Genomic DNA, 15759 nt, shown 5'->3' on the forward strand with positions numbered 1-15759 from the left:
AATGTAAACTACCTGACACTTACCTGCATTCGGAGCTCTCCAGGGGCGTTTGCAGATCTGCCACGTAGTGCGTCCGATGCCGCCGCATTCTATCGTGGCGAGGAGGGGAGCTCGACGGAGAAGGTCTTCTGGTCTCAGTACGCTGAGGCCGGCCATTCGGTGCCCCCAAGCGACCAGCTGAAGCAGCTGGTCGAACTCCACAAGGTAGCTGAGGAGGCCATGAAGGGCCTTATAGCCCGGCTGTGGCCCGAACAGGCCATGCCTGGGAGCTACTTCGGCCTCGTGCGGCGGCTGGTGGATGCGTGCCCCTGGGTGGAGGTCATCAAGCGCTCCACCTGTATTGAAGGTGCTCGCTGGGCCCTTGCCCGCACAAAGGTGCATTGGGGCAGGTTGGATGCGGAGAAGCTTCTCACGGACCCACTGCCACCGGGCAAGGAGTATCGCACGCCCGAAATGTATTATAAAACTGTCCTGAAGGGAGCCCGCGATATTGCGGATGAGTGCCCCAGAAATGTAATCTTTGAGTAAACTCGTTATGTATTATCCTGTGCGCTGAAACTTTGTTCATGTGCGCTTTAAGCAACGCTTGTTTTAATTTAAAATATTACCTTCTGTGCGGCCGTTTATAAAATCTGAGAGATGGCAAGTTGTTGGCTTCAGCCCCTGAGCCACGAGTGCTGGGGTGTTCGGGATAAACTTGAGCACTCTTGTTCCCATTTTTTGGGTCCATCTAGGGAGGCGCTCAACACAACGAACAAGGCAACCGGACTTATAATGCTTGAACACTCTCACTTAGCCATAGAATTCTATAATTTTAAATTTCGGCGAAGCCCCTGGTATTCGGAAGGCCGAATCCGGGGCGCTATCCACGCCTTCGTCGGACATTGTCCGGAACTTCGCTCGAAGCGGCGTGAGTCTTTAAGGACCCGAAAAAACCTCTCGAACAGCGACCAATCACTCGCCTTATCATGCCGGTCAGTTTTAGCTTTCTCCACTGAGGTGCTCGCCCGGCTCAACCGGGGCGCAACCGCAGTGGTTCTCCCAGTGCCACCTTAGCCGACAGAACGGAACGTAAGGCACCAAAACGTGGGAGCCGGGCAAACCCAACTATTGACCCAAGACATGATTCGGAGCCGATTCATATAATGCTATAAGTTCGGGGTGCCGCACTTATGAAAGTGTTCGGACTTATCACACCGTTGTGTGGGGAACATAAGCCCCTGGTGTATTAGGCCGTACCAAAATATACGGGTGCAAGATGTTATGAACATATATATATAAAAAGTAATGCAATTGCAGTCAAAAAGGTGCTGCATTATTTATTAAAGAAAGTCTGCTATGAGTGCGGACTGATACAAATAGTGCGGTAAGCAAGGGATTTGGACTAATTAAACATGTCCCCCTCCAGGGGTGAGCTGCGGACTTGGTGTATATAATCGAATTTAATGCTCGTAATTGAGACCACCTGAGTGTTCGTCGCAGCCTTCTTTCTTCCCTGGCTGTTACATCATGAGTTCGGCAGGTTCACTGCCGGACAGGGCCTCTGGTTAACGGAGTCTTGTGTACACAAAGAAGGAAAATAATGATAAAAAAAGGGGGGCACGCTTGCGAGCCCCTGGTGTGGTCGAGCCGCACTCTGGGTTCATTGCGATCGTGCCCCTTCCCCTGCGCCCATGGTATCTCCAAGGCGTAATGATGTACACGGAGGGTTGTTCTTGCAATCATGCGCGGGCGGGGGTTGGGGCCGCATTGCTACGCGTGCTCTGATCGCTCCAGGTGGTCTTGGTTGGTATTGCTTCGGGCGCGTTTTGCTGTATCCGGCCGTTTAACGGTCAGACTCGAGAATTGCCTTAAAAGGCTGCTCTATACTTCTGCCGCGAGAGCCGCTGTATGTTCCTCCGTTCGGAGGGAGCGTTCCATATTCCCGTTGACCGTGATGACTCCATGAGGGCCTGGCATCTTGAGCTTGAGGTATGCATAATGTGGCACCGCGTTGAATTTTGCAAACGCGGTTCGTCCGAGCAGAGCGTGATAGCCGCTACGAAACGGGACTATGTCGAAGATTAACTCCTCGCTCCGGAAATTATCCGGGGATCCGAAGAGCACTTCCAGTGTGACTGAGCCTGTACAATTGGCTTCCACACCTGGTATGACACCTTTAAAGGTTGTCTTTGTAGGTTTAATCCTTGAGGGGTCTATGCCCATCTTTCGCACTGTATCCTGATAAAGCAGGTTCAGGCTACTACCACCGTCCATCAGGACTCTCGTGAGGTGAAATCCATCGACGATTGGGTCTAAAACCAATGCGGCGAATCCGCCATGGCGTATGCTGGTCGGATGGTCTCTTCGATCGAAAGTGATCGGACAAGAGGACCATGGATTGAACTTCGGGGCAACTGGCTCCATCGCATAGACGTCCCTTAGTGCGCGCTTCCTCTCCCTCTTGGGTATATGGGTTGCGTAAATCATGTTCACCGTCTGCACTTGTGGGGGGAAACCCTTCTGTCCTCTATTGTTCGGCGGTCGGGTCTCTTCCTCGTCGTCGCTGTTTAGCCCCTTGTCATTGTTTTCGGCAATTAACTTACCTGCCTGCTTGAACACCCAGCAATCTCTATTAGTGTGATTAGCCAGCTTTTCAGGGGTGCCATGTATCTGGCATAAGCGGTCGAGTATTCGGTCCAAATTGGACGGGCCCGGAGTGGTTCTTTTGAATGGCTTTTTCCGTTGACCGGGTTTAGGCCTCGGAATCCGGCGTTGACTGCCGTATCCTCCTTATCGTCGCCGTTAATGCGGCGTTTGTTTTTGTTTCGTCGTGACCTGCCGTTGTTGTCTTTAGTATCCGGACTGCCAGAATTTTTACGGAGATTGTTGCTGCGAGCTAGCCAGCTATCCTCTCCCGCGCAAAAGCGGGTCATTAATGATGTGAGGGCTGCCATGGATTTCGGCTTTTCCTGTCCCAGGTGCCGGGCTAGCCATTCATCGCGGATGTTATGTTTGAAGGCTGCAAGGGCCTCTACATCCGGACAGTCGACGATTTGGTTTTTCTTTGTCAAGAACCGTGTCCAGAATTGTCTGGCCGATTCGTCTGGCTGCTGAATGATGTGGCTTAGGTCATCGGCATCTGGTGGTCGCACATATGTGCCCTGGAAGTTGTCGAGGAATGCGGCTTCCAGGTCTTCCCAACACCCAATTGACTCTGCGGGCAAGCTGTTGAGCCAGTGCCGAGCTGGTCCTTTAAGCTTGAGTGGGAGATACTTGATGGCATGGAGATCGTCACCATGGGCCATATGGATGTGGAGAAGATAGTCTTCGATCCAAACCGCGGGGTCTGTTGTGCCATCGTAGGATTCGATGTTTACGGGTTTAAACCCTTCCGGGATTTGATGATCCATTACTTCATTAGTGAAGCATAGCGGGTGTGCGGCGCCTCTGTATTGAGCAATATCACGACGCAGCTCGAGGGAGCATTGTCTGCTGTGTTCGGCCCGGGCGGGGATATTGTATCCGGCGCGACGGTATTCGTCATGGGTCGTGGGGCGCCCACGTGATCCGTAGATGGATCTGGATTGCCTTGCTTTATCCTCCAATATATCTCGCAAGTCCGGCGCGTTCCCTCTTGGCTTCGTACTTTTGGAGCGATGCCGGGGTACGGTCTTGGCTGGGGGCCTGGATGCCTCTCTGTCGCGACCACGGGGTGGTCGGTCAGCCGTATCGTGCGCTGGTGATGGTGGTATGTATGCTTCCTCCTCTAATCGGGGGAGCAGCTTGCGTCTTGGGTAGCTTTTGGAGGGGCGTTCGAGTTTATACTCTTCGGCCGCGAGGACCTCAGTCCATCGATCGGCCAGCAGGTCCTGATCAGCTTGAAGATGCTGCTCCTTTTTCTTTAGGCTGCTTGCCGTGGCAATAAGCCTGCGTTTAAAATGCTCTTGTTCGACGGGATCCTCGGGCACGACGAATTCATCATCGTTGAGGCTTGCCTCGTCTTCGGAGGGAGGCATATAGTTATAATCCTCAACCTCTTTGTCTGCCTCCCTCTCGTGAGGGCTTGCTTCTGCATCCTCCTGCGCTGAGTGTTGCTGGAGGGGATTGTCTTCGGCACTCTCTGGGGTATTATTATCTCCTGTGCCGGAATCTCCATTCTTGTTGTGGCGAGATTTAGAGCGGCGCCGCTGATGCCGGCGTTTGGGCTGCTTCTTTAAAGAATCTACCTCCGCTGCTTCTTCGCCGTCCCCGTTTTTTGGGGTGTCCACCATGTATATGTCGTATGACGAGGTGGTCTTCCAGTGCCCTGTAGGCGCTGGTTCCTGTTCGTCTCTGGCATCGTCGTCCATAGCGTCGATGTCATCGGAGTCGTAGTCTAGCATGTCGGTTAGATCGTCGACAGTGGCTACAAAGTGGGTGGTGGGTGGGCTTTGAATTTCTTCGTCGTCCGTATCCCAACCATCCTGGCCATAGTCCGGCCAGGACTCTCCCGATAACGAGAGATGCTTTAGCGAATTTAGGATGTCGCCAAAGGGCGAGTGTTGGAAGATGTCCGCGGCGGTGAATTCCATAACCGGCGCCCAATCTGAATCGATTGGTAGGGGCGCAGGAGGTTCGGAGTCCGGCAAGGAGTCCGGCACCTCGGAATCACGAGTTTCGCGGGGGACAAGATTAGCGTTCGGCTCCATCGCCGTGGGAGTTGGAGCCCCCGAGGTGGCGTCCATCCACCGATCCTCGATCTGGGCGATCGGCTCCGGACTAAAGGCCAAAGCGGATTCGTGTGCGGCCACCAAGGCACTGTTCGGCGGCAGAGCTAGATCATGCCCATCGTAACAGTGCGGCGCGCTTGGCTGTGGCTCGAGTCCGTCGAAGATCAAGTCTCCGCGGATGTCGGCCGTGAAGTTTAGACTTCCGAATCTGACCTGACGGCCAGGGGCGTAGCTTTCGATCTGCTCCAGACGGCCAAGCGAGTTAGCCCGCAGTGCGAAGCCGCCGAATACGAAGATCTGTCCGGGGAGAAAAGTCTCACCCTGGACAACGTTGTTGGTTGAAGATGCCATCGAGCCTATCGGTGACGACACAGAGGAACTCTCAATGAAAGCACCAATGTCGGTGTCAAAACCGGCGGATCTCGGGTAGGGGGTCCCGAACTGTGCGTCTAGGCGGATGGTAACAGGAGACGACGGACACGATGTTTTACCCAGGTTCGGGCCCTCTCGATGGAGGTAAAACCCTACATCCTGCTTGATTAATATTGATGATATGGGTAGTACAAGAGTGGATCTACCACGAGATCAAGGAGGCTAAACCCTAAAGCTAGCCTATGGTATGATTGTTGTAATGTATGTTGTGTCCTACGGACTAAAGCCCTCCGGTTTATATAGACACCGGAGGAGGCTAGGGTTACACAGAGTCGGTTACAATGGTAGGAGATCTACATATCCGTATTACCAAGCTTGCCTTCCATGCCAAGGAAAGTCCCATCCGGACACGGGACGGAGTCTTCAATCTTGTATCTTCGTAGTCTTGGAGTCCGGCGGACGATGATAGTCCGGCTGTCCGGACACCCCCTAGTCCAGGACTCCCTCATTCATCAAATCAGAAGATACCTATTCCATCTAGTGAGGAACTCACTGTAATTCCTGAACCCACCATTGCGATCGAACACGTTGAGAATCCTGTTGAGGGTGACAATGAAAATCCTATAAGGAGTAAGAGACAGAGGACTGCAAAGTCCTTTGGTGATGATTTCATTGTGTACCTTGTGGATGACACACCCAGGACTATTTCAGAAGCCTATGCATCTCCTGATGCTGACTACTGGAAGGAAGCTGTTCATAGCGAGATAGATTCCATCTTAGCTAACGGGACCTGGGAGATCACTGACCGTCCTTATGGGTGCAAACCTTTAGGATGTAAGTGGGTGTTCAAGAAGAAGCTTAGACCTGTGTCGTGGGAAACGAGCACCTATGGTGCAGGGCCCCTTCTCGGTCCGGCAGGGAGCGGAGGGCGCATGAAGAGCAGATCGAGGCGAAGCACGCGAGGGATTTTACCCAGCTTCGGAGCTCTCCGGAGAGATAAAACTCCTACTGCTGCTTTGTGGTGGTATTATGTTCTTGCTCAAGGGCGTGAGCGTTCTGTAGTTTCGAATGAATCGAACCTCCTCTACGTTGCGCATGGGCCTCCTTTTATAGGCTAAAGGGGTCACCGACAGGTGGCAACGCAGAGAGGGGTACAAATGTAAAAAAGGGGGGTTCGTACAACCGCTATCTACAGTGCACCCTACCTAACTCTGACGGCAGGGGACAAGGGCATTTTATGCCCGTCGGGTCGCCCAAACAGTGCAGAAAACGACTGTTTGGGGCGCCACCGCTTGCCACGATGGCCTTCTCGTCATCTCCGCTTGCCACCTCGCACCGCTTGGCTGCACAGCTTCCCGCCACGTGCGTCTGGAACGGTCCTGCGGCGACACGTCGTCGGGTGCGCTGGAGCGTGGGCGCAGAGTGATGGCTTCGCCGCGGCAAGCGCCTTGCCGCGGTCGTTGTCTTGTCGCACCCGGCAGCTTGTCGCTCGCCGGGTCTTGCCGGGACGCGCGGCGCGTCGCGGCAAGTTCCCTGGCTGGCCTTCCCGGCAAGCTCCTCTTGCCGGGGCCTTGTCCTTCCCGGCAAGCTCCTCTTGCCGGGGTCTTGTCTTCTTAGTTTAAACACTTTGTTCTTGAATGGCATCGATAGGAATAGCGGGGGATCTTGGCGGACGCCCGACAAGCCTTGCCGCGGGACGCTGCGACTGCCCGTGCACAAGTTCAGGATACTAAGGTACCCCTACTTTAGTACACCGACAACCTGATGGTACGATCGAAAAGTACAAGGCACGGCTTGTGGCTAAGGGTTATACCCAGAAAGAAGGTGAAGACTTCTTTGATACTTACTCACCCGTGGCTAGACTGACCACAATTCGAGTGCTACTATCACTGGCTGCCTCGCATGGTCTTCTCGTTCATCAAATGGACGCTAAGACGGCTTTCCTCAATGGAGAGTTGAAGGAGGAAATTTACATGGATCAGCCAGATGGTTTTGTAGTACCTGGTCAAGAAGGAAAGGTGTGCAAGTTATTAAAGTCTTTATATGGCCTTAAGCAAGCTCCCAAGGAGTGGCATGAGAAGTCTGAAAGAACATTAACTGCTGCCGGCTTTGTAGTAAATGATGGTGACAAGTGTGTGTACTATCGCCAAGGTGGGGGCGAAGGAGTTATTCTCTGTCTGTATGTCGACGACATATTGATCTTTGGAACCAAACTTGATTTAATCAAGGAGGTTAAGGATTTCTTATCTCGCTGTTTTGAGATGAAGGATCTAGGAGTAGCTGATGTTATCTTAAACATCAAGCTGTTGAGAGATGAGAATGGTGGGATCACACTGCTTCAGTCTCAGTATGTGGAAAAGGTTTTGAGTCGTTTTGGGTATAGCGACTGCACGCCTTCTCCAACTCCTTATGATGCTAGTATGTTGCTTCGAAAGAATCAACGGATTCCTAGAGATCAACTGAGGTATTCTCAGATTATTGGCTCGCTTATGTATTTGGTGAGTGCCACGAGGCCTGACATCTCTTTTGCTGTGAGCAAGCTGAGTCGGTTTGTGTCAAAACCGGGAGATGATCATTGGCGTGTGCTTGAGAGAGTTATGCGCTACTTGAAGGGCACTGCGAGCTATGGGATTCACTACACCGGGTATCCAAGGGTACTGAAGGGTTATAGTGACTCGAACTGGATATCTGATGCTGATGAGATTAAGGCCACAAGTGGTTATGTTTTTACACTTGGTGGTGGCGCTGTTTCCTGGAAGTCTTGCAAGCAGACCATCTTAACGAGGTCAACTATGGAAGCAGAACTCACAGCATTTGACACTGCCACTGTTGAAGCAGAGTGGCTTCGTGAGCTACTGATGGACTTACCTATGGTTGAAAAACCAATACCCCCTATCCTGATGAACTGTGATAATCAAACTGTGATCGTCAAGATAAACAGTTCTAAGGACAATATGAAGTCCTCAAGGCATGTGAAGAGGAGATTAAAATCTGTCAGGAAACTGAGGAACTCCGGAGTTATTACGTTGGATTATATCCAAACATCGAAAAAACTGGCAGATCCCTTCACAAAGGGTCTATCACGTAATGTGATAGATAATGCATCGATGGAGATGGGTTTGAGACCCACCGCATGAGTTGTCCATAGTGGTAACCCACTCTATGTGATCGGAGATCCCGTGAAGTAGAAGTGGGAGACAAGCTGTTGGTCAGCTGAGAGGAGAGTATCCTTATTTTAATTATCTCACTCCATGAAGATGCAATACTCTCCTGATCTGCATGGCAGGTTGATATCTATCTTAATGTGTTCCAATGGCTTATTTGAGTAAGCAGAGATGTTGTCCTGCAGAGCATCTCCTGAGGAACACACCTATATGAATTTGACTGTTAACGTCGCAGTCTGTGAGAAGTGGGTGCTCTCTAATAAATTCATGAAAGGCCCTGGAGTACGACGTATACGCTCCACCCGCGGGGAAGCCTTGCGGCAGCCCAGTACCAGTCAAGAATTTGTGTGAAACTAGTCTCGCAGAAAACTTGTAGTTCAAGGCATAGTCCACTATTCAAGTTGTGATCTAGGGTAGCATAAATCTCTAAGTGGAAGTTCGACTTCACAGTCTCCACTAAGCACCGATATATAAACAATGTTTTGGAACCAAATGGTGAAATGTGCCAATGAGACTTTGTGGGGGATTGTTGGAATTTGCTAGTGGGCTTTTGGCCCAAAGCCCAACTAAATTTCTGAAATTCTCTTGGCCCATTCATGCACACATGTGAGTGGAGTGAGTGAGGCTAAAGTTTAGTCCCACCTCATAAGTTGAGAGAGAGTTGCACCTGTTTATAAGGTGAGCTCTCCTACCACTTGGATGAGCATGAGAAGAGGAGACCTACACGCGCGCTCCTCCTCCTCGCTCTCCTCGCCGCGCCACGCCACGCCACGCCACGCCTCGTCATGACGCGCCGCGGGTTGCGGGATTGAGCCGAGCCGAGGACAAAGCTATGCACATTGTCTATATTTTTGCTGCTCGGGAAACATTAATGAGTCATTAATTAATAAATAATGGGCGCGTTAATTACTGAACCGTTTCCGATTCTTTTGGATCGTGACGACTCGGACGTGGGGTTTACTCCCACGACCTACCCGACCCACACTATATAGTCAGGCAGACGTCTACCCTAGCCGCCGCCGCTTCGTATGGTTTCTCACCACCGTTCCAGTCCATTGCGCCGCCGATCAAGTCTTCTCCATCCCTCCTTTCGGCGTGCACCGGGAGAAGGGACAGCAGGCCTCCGGAATCCCGCCTCTCGTGATCCTGTACGGGAGAGGGGCGATCAGGTTTTTGGGGAGCGCACTCGTGCGACTGCTGGCAGCGACGACTTCGCGAACAACGACTTCTTCCCCGACCTCGGCAACCTCATCCTCGACGACATGGGCGAGAACGTCAATGCTGGCGGTGCTGCTCCCGCTGCACCGTATGTGATTCTATCTTTCATGTTCGAGATCGTGGTAGAATTCATGTTTCTAGTATGTGTCCTAGATGTGATCTGTTCATCTACTATGCTAGTTCGCATGATTAGTTCAATCTCTGCTACTGTAGTTATGATTTATCTTTTGTTAATTCGGATTAAATCTCGTAGTAATTTGCTCATATTTTCCATATGAACCTCTTACAGGAAACAAGGACTCCTATTTGTCTGTAGAGCATGTGGAGCTGTTGGGCAAGCAGAGTTGTATCTGGGTATTCAGGTAGCTGAGGATAACACGGAAAAGGAAAATCTCCAGGCTATCATGCATACCATGAATCTCTAAGGCTCATGCTGTGAGGTCAGTTCAATTTTAATCTCTGGTAATTCAGTGTATTCTCAGACCAGTCAACCATTTATAGTTTTTCTAACTCAGCTTTGTAAATATTTGGCACCACAACACTATGTAGTTTCTATGTTTTATCTTTGAGTTGTCAATTTTGTAACTTTGCAGTGTTTCCTTTGATTTTGGCATGTATAAACTCATTTTTAATTTCGCGGTGTTCCTCCGATTTTAGTCATGAGTCGAACAACTAAGAATTCGAGAACCAAGTTGCCGCTTATCACTTCAGGAGAAATAGGTTGACTGAACCTTTTGACTGTTGTTGTCTTAGTCGCTTGGATCTTGGGTTCATTATATCTTATATTGTTGTGAGCTATTTCTGATGCATTTTCTGATATTTATATCATAGTCTGTTCCGAGCTTCATAGAAATTTCTAAGGAATGAATAGATAATGGCATGCAAAGTTTAACTGTAATTATAAGTTCATAAGGTTTAATAGGTTCAAATATTGGTAGCACAATATCCGATGTTGTCATGATGGCGCTTCTGATTATATGCAAGTGCCTAGTTTTCATACACTCTTCCTTGTGCTGAAGCTTTAAATACCTAGACCCTCAGTTGCCGGGGAAATAGTTTGCCAGGCTGAAACAATCCAAACTTGCATAGAATCTATCTAGAGTAATCTGGTGATGTCCTTCAGAGAGCTTGCCTATCTATTATCCCATGACGAGTTAAGTATCTTCGGATCCGAGCTTCGCCGCCCAGACCGTGTGATACCCGGCGATTTCATTAGCCAGTGGTTCATGGTCCATAAGCTTATCACTTGCCGCTCACCTTCAGTAAGATCCTCCTCGCCGACGCGTTCATTGCCGAGGCGTCCATTCGTAGTTTTTTGCCCACTTTGTTTGTTCCTGGCCCTCATTGTCGCGCCGCCAGCATGTCGTGTCTGGCCGCTTGATTCATTCGATGGTGGAGGCGGGTTCAATTCTTTTTCGTCTTTCGTTTTCTCCACCTCCCATGTTCCTCTGCGTTTCATTTCTTTTCGGAAAGAAGTGAACGTGTTAGATATGGGATGCCGAACCACGGATGGACGGGGTTAGCGCCTCGAGGAAGCGACGGTTCTGGTTCTAGGGAGGAAGAGACACGCCAAATCTTTCCGATCCCCATGCATGTGGCTTTGCTGATTTCGATTAGCCTCCATCTCGCTATTGGGATGGGGATGTTTAATGGATCCGTGCTTCTCTCGCTTCATGTGCATCCATCCCGTCCTCCTGTATGTACATCGTTGACTCGTTTTCCGAATCTAACAGAGAATTGTCTTTGTGTATGTGCAATCTGCAGCGTACTTTGGGGGAGGAGTACCACCCATGGATTGATCCTTCGCTGGCAGGGCCGGGCCAGGCCGGCGGTCATGTCTTTCAGGTTGGCGGCGAGGGAGGAGCAGCAAGGCAAGCTCACGTTACCCAAGTACCAGGCCTCCTGTGTCCTGAGTCCTGATGCCACAGGTAGCTGGAGCTGTTGTTGCCCTTGGTTTATGCACGATGTATGTTTTGCCTGCCAGCTTTTTTGATTGGTCCATCTATGTTGTGTGAGATCGTTTGGTGCTGAGAGCCATGGCAGCGCTAAACATGTTCTTGTTGCATATTGTTTTGATTTCTTTAAATGAATACTAGCACAAATACCTGTGCGTTGCAACGGGAGAAAACTAAATGTTATATCTAAGCATAGTGCATCATGGGAATTTTTTGTCAAACGCAACTTGTTTGCAACGTGATAAAAAGTTGACATGTAAGAGTACACTTAGATGCATCCGTGTCCATACTTTTTATATTTTTATGGATCGAGTTGATTTAGCCAGTGCATGCACGTAGGAGCAGTTGCAACATCCCTCAAAAAAAAAAGAAAGGAGCAGTTGCAACAGGAGAAAAATACATATCAAAATCCTCCTCCTTCTGCACACATAGTGCCACGTCCTTTTAAAAAAATTTCAATGCGATGCCCCACATGTATTGCCGCTTTTCCTCCTTCCCACCCACGCTGACGGTGGCGATGGGGTCCACATGTCAGATGTGGTAGACCAAAAAGACATGGGGCAGTTGAAGTGGCTTAAGAAAAATCAGTCGGGAAAGTCGGCAAAACCAAAAAACCGAGGAGCAAGTTGGAAGTGAAAGTGTCGATGAAAGGGAAAAAAAATCTACTTTTTGTCTCCAGCGCAACATAATTCTTGTTGGACCAAGAATACAGAGGCAGTCCAAGCAGGGAAGGGAGGATGAAAAAAAGTAGAGGCATACCTATATATTCTTTCTCTCTATGATAGAAAATATAATCATTCTCGCTGATGTTTCAATCCTTTATTCTCGTCATATAGTGAAGAACATTTCACACCATAAATGAAATAATTTTTGTTTGCAATCAGGCAATGAAAGCTAACCCACCTTCCTGCAATTTATGCCCTTGATCAAATAGCATGCACAAGCAGATTTTTATTGTAGCGTTATGAGCGCACAATTTGAGGCCGTGTAGTCGGGCAATGGCACCAAATCTCCACAACAAAAACACATATAGTAGAACTTAACTAAAAATCGATGGCCAATGATTGACCTGGATGATCAGGAAATTAAATCTACATAGCGCAAATCAAAAGAGATCATTAATATTCTTAATGTAAGGCTGTCCTAATAATCAATTAACGCACGACAACCGATCAAGAACAATTAACTCATTATGTACAGAGCCAAGATCCCTGCTTGCTCGGGCAGCAATTACCAATAAAGATCACGGCCCCATCCATCAGTATGCATATATAGGACCGTAAAAAGATCTATCAAGATCCACCGTACCAAGAGCTTGCATGTAGCATTGGGCATATGAATTTTTACATCCAGTGGCACCTCAAAAGTCAAGAGTATGCACCCAATACTGACTGCACAAGATACTATGAATTTCAGAGTGCATGTCATGTACAGAACATGGCACCACACAAAAATTCAGAGAAAGAAAATTATCAGGGAACATGGCAGCACTTGGGTCGCATGCAGAAATTCAGAAAACAACCTAATTAATAGGCAACACATAATTTAGAAATTCAGAGTAGGGTTGCGCACAGAGTTAGAGAGAACGTGATTACTCCAAGTTGTTAACTCCAATTAGCCTACAACCAAAACAGGCAAACACAACCATGAGAGATTAGGAGGGGGCGCCATGGGTGATGAGAGAGGGGAGGGGTGGACGTGCAATGTTCAAAGGGTCGTGGAGCGGTCAGGTCGAGCAGGCTGTACCTTGCCGTCTTGAGTGCGCAAACTGGGGAAGGGGAGTGCCTGAAGTGCGGCTCCACTGCGGGGGCGTCGGGGCGGCTCCAGTCAACGGCCCCGTCAGAGGCCGGCGCCAGCGCGACCGTGGCGCCCCACGCGGGCGGGGAAGTCGTAGCGCTGCACGGCGCCGACGAGCACGCCCTCGGCGTCGAGCGGCCAGACCCGGACCTCGGCGTCGGGGGCCCAGCCGTACTTATCGACGACATCGTCGAAGAAGATGGGATCCGGGGCGGGCACCGGCTCGCGGCCCGCGAAGGCGTAGGCGTGGGAGGAGGCGTTGGAGGTGGCCACGAGCGGGGATAGCGAGGCGGCAATGGCGGGGCGGTGAAGAGCAGCGCGAGGAGCAGTACGATGATCGAGCAGGCGTAGGGGGGCGGAGCTGCTGTCTCCCGTGGCCCAGGCGGCTGATGTGTTGAGGAAGAGGAAGCCGAGGTCGCCGGAGGACGGTCCGACCCCCCTGGACGCCCGGACCAGTGCCGCCGCCTGAGTTCGGCATCTTCGTCCTCATGGTGGGTTGGGGACGACGGTCGGTAGTCGGGATTGGGGCAGGCGGAGACTGGGGTTTGCGTCCGTCCGTTCGGGTGTGAGAATTGTTTTTTCCCCATTATACTAACTTAAATCTGGAGCGCGGGTTAACTACCAAATCTGGAGCGCGGGTTAACTACCAAAGACTTCAGGGATTTTTTTGTAAAAACGTCACGACGGTGAACCCGGAGACCCAATCCGTGCTTTATTATTAGGGAGAGATTAGGCATAGCAGTGGCAGAAGGCGGCCGGGTTCTCGCACCTATCGGAGCTAGAGGATTCCGTCGCTTAAGCCAATGGGTGGAAGACCTTCTTTACAAGCAGCAGCTCCACAATCGCCTTTGCCATTGATGTCAGTGAGTCAGCTATATCAAGTTGCCTTGTTGCTATTACCGCCCTTGTTGTTTCTTGTGTTGCTTTTCAATGGGATTGCTTGCCTGGTGTATTGCACTTTAGGTATGTAGCCCAGGTTTCCCATATGTAATGTAGATGCTAGAAGCTCAACCTCGTGTACATGGTTTTGGGAGGAGATCAAGTCAGGAGCTGATTGAAAAGTTCAGAGATGAGAATGACAACTACATGAAGAATGTTATAAGTGGAATAGACAAAAGAAATTATGTTTTCCTTACTGATGCCTCCATGCAAGTATCCTAACCCTGGCACCTGCATTACTTTATGTAGATGCAAATATCACGAAGCCACCAGCATAAGGGTATAGTTTGTTTAATTCAGATTAATTTCTATTGATGTGCCTTTGAGGTCATTTATGATTGGCTACGATTGGTGTCATTCATCTGTTCTTATGTGATAGTTAATATTTTATTAAGATTAGGTTAAAAATTAGTCCAGATTATATTTCTTTGAAAGAGAAAAATGCCAAGGTTGATAAATGCCCAAGATAGGTGCTTGCATGCTTCATCCTTCATGCTTCAAGTATGTGCTTCGGTAGGAGACTTGCCTCCATTTGTTTCTCCAGAAGATGAGGCTGGATGAGAAAAATGTGCATTTTCGATACCTTTTGCTTCAGATTCAGAAGAAAATATGGTGCTTTTTGTTCTATACTCGGTTCATGTCTTATCATTTCACGTATCTTTTCTCTGAACTATACATGATTGTTTGGTCGTTAGAAATTTCACAACATTAAATTTTAGGAAAATTCCACTACAATCTTTACTACTACTGAAAGTGTGTAATAGTGAGAGAATAATAAGCAGCATGTCCAGCTGCTATAAAACAGAAGTGTTAGGCGACGTAACAGAAGTGCTCCTAAGCGGCGTGTCCGACTGCTATTCTACGGGTCAGACGGAGATCTTGGCGCTATGGCGTGGCAGGATGGTGATCAGCGGCATGGAGGGAGAGCACCGCAGTCGGCAGCAGCACGGCTGGTTGATCTGTGGCGGCACAAACAGAGAGATTTGCGACGCGGCATAGCATGCTGGTGTGTAGCAGCATGGAGGGGGAGCTTGGCTGTCGGCAGCAGCTCCATCGACTGATATGCGGCTACACAGAAGTTGGACCGGAAAGCATAGCCCGTGTGCATGACATCCAACCCAGTGGCATCATGCCTAGCTAGGTAAGCTTCTCATTTGTTCCAATTCTTGCACATGGTCTTTTTCTTCCTGAACCTGCAAAAAGAGTTTGCCTTGATTACGAATAATAAAGCTTTAAAAGCTGATGTCCACCGTGTTTATCTTGCTACTGGTGGTAATGTGTTCAAGTATGATTTTATCGGACCTATACTTTTACCATAGTTCCAAAATATTTGATGTAAATAACTATACATGGTACAAGTACACGAAACTGACCTGGTGTGATAATGTATCACTGCTGCAGTGTGCAAACGACGTGTTTTTTCATTATATTTTAGTTTTATTTATCTTGTACAATTTATAGTTAAATTATACATTATAATGATTGATTTTCATGGTCAGAGGTAGACATGGTCGAGTGTCCACGCGGACAATGGGGGAAGTAGCGTATGAGGAGTTTAAGAAATGGGGACAAGCGATATTTTAGTTAATCAGGGCTCTATTAGTTTGAAGTTTTATCTTTGTT

This window comes from Triticum aestivum, chromosome 3B (genome assembly GCF_018294505.1).
Source record: "Triticum aestivum cultivar Chinese Spring chromosome 3B, IWGSC CS RefSeq v2.1, whole genome shotgun sequence".
NCBI classification, from domain to species: Eukaryota; Viridiplantae; Streptophyta; class Magnoliopsida; order Poales; family Poaceae; genus Triticum; species Triticum aestivum.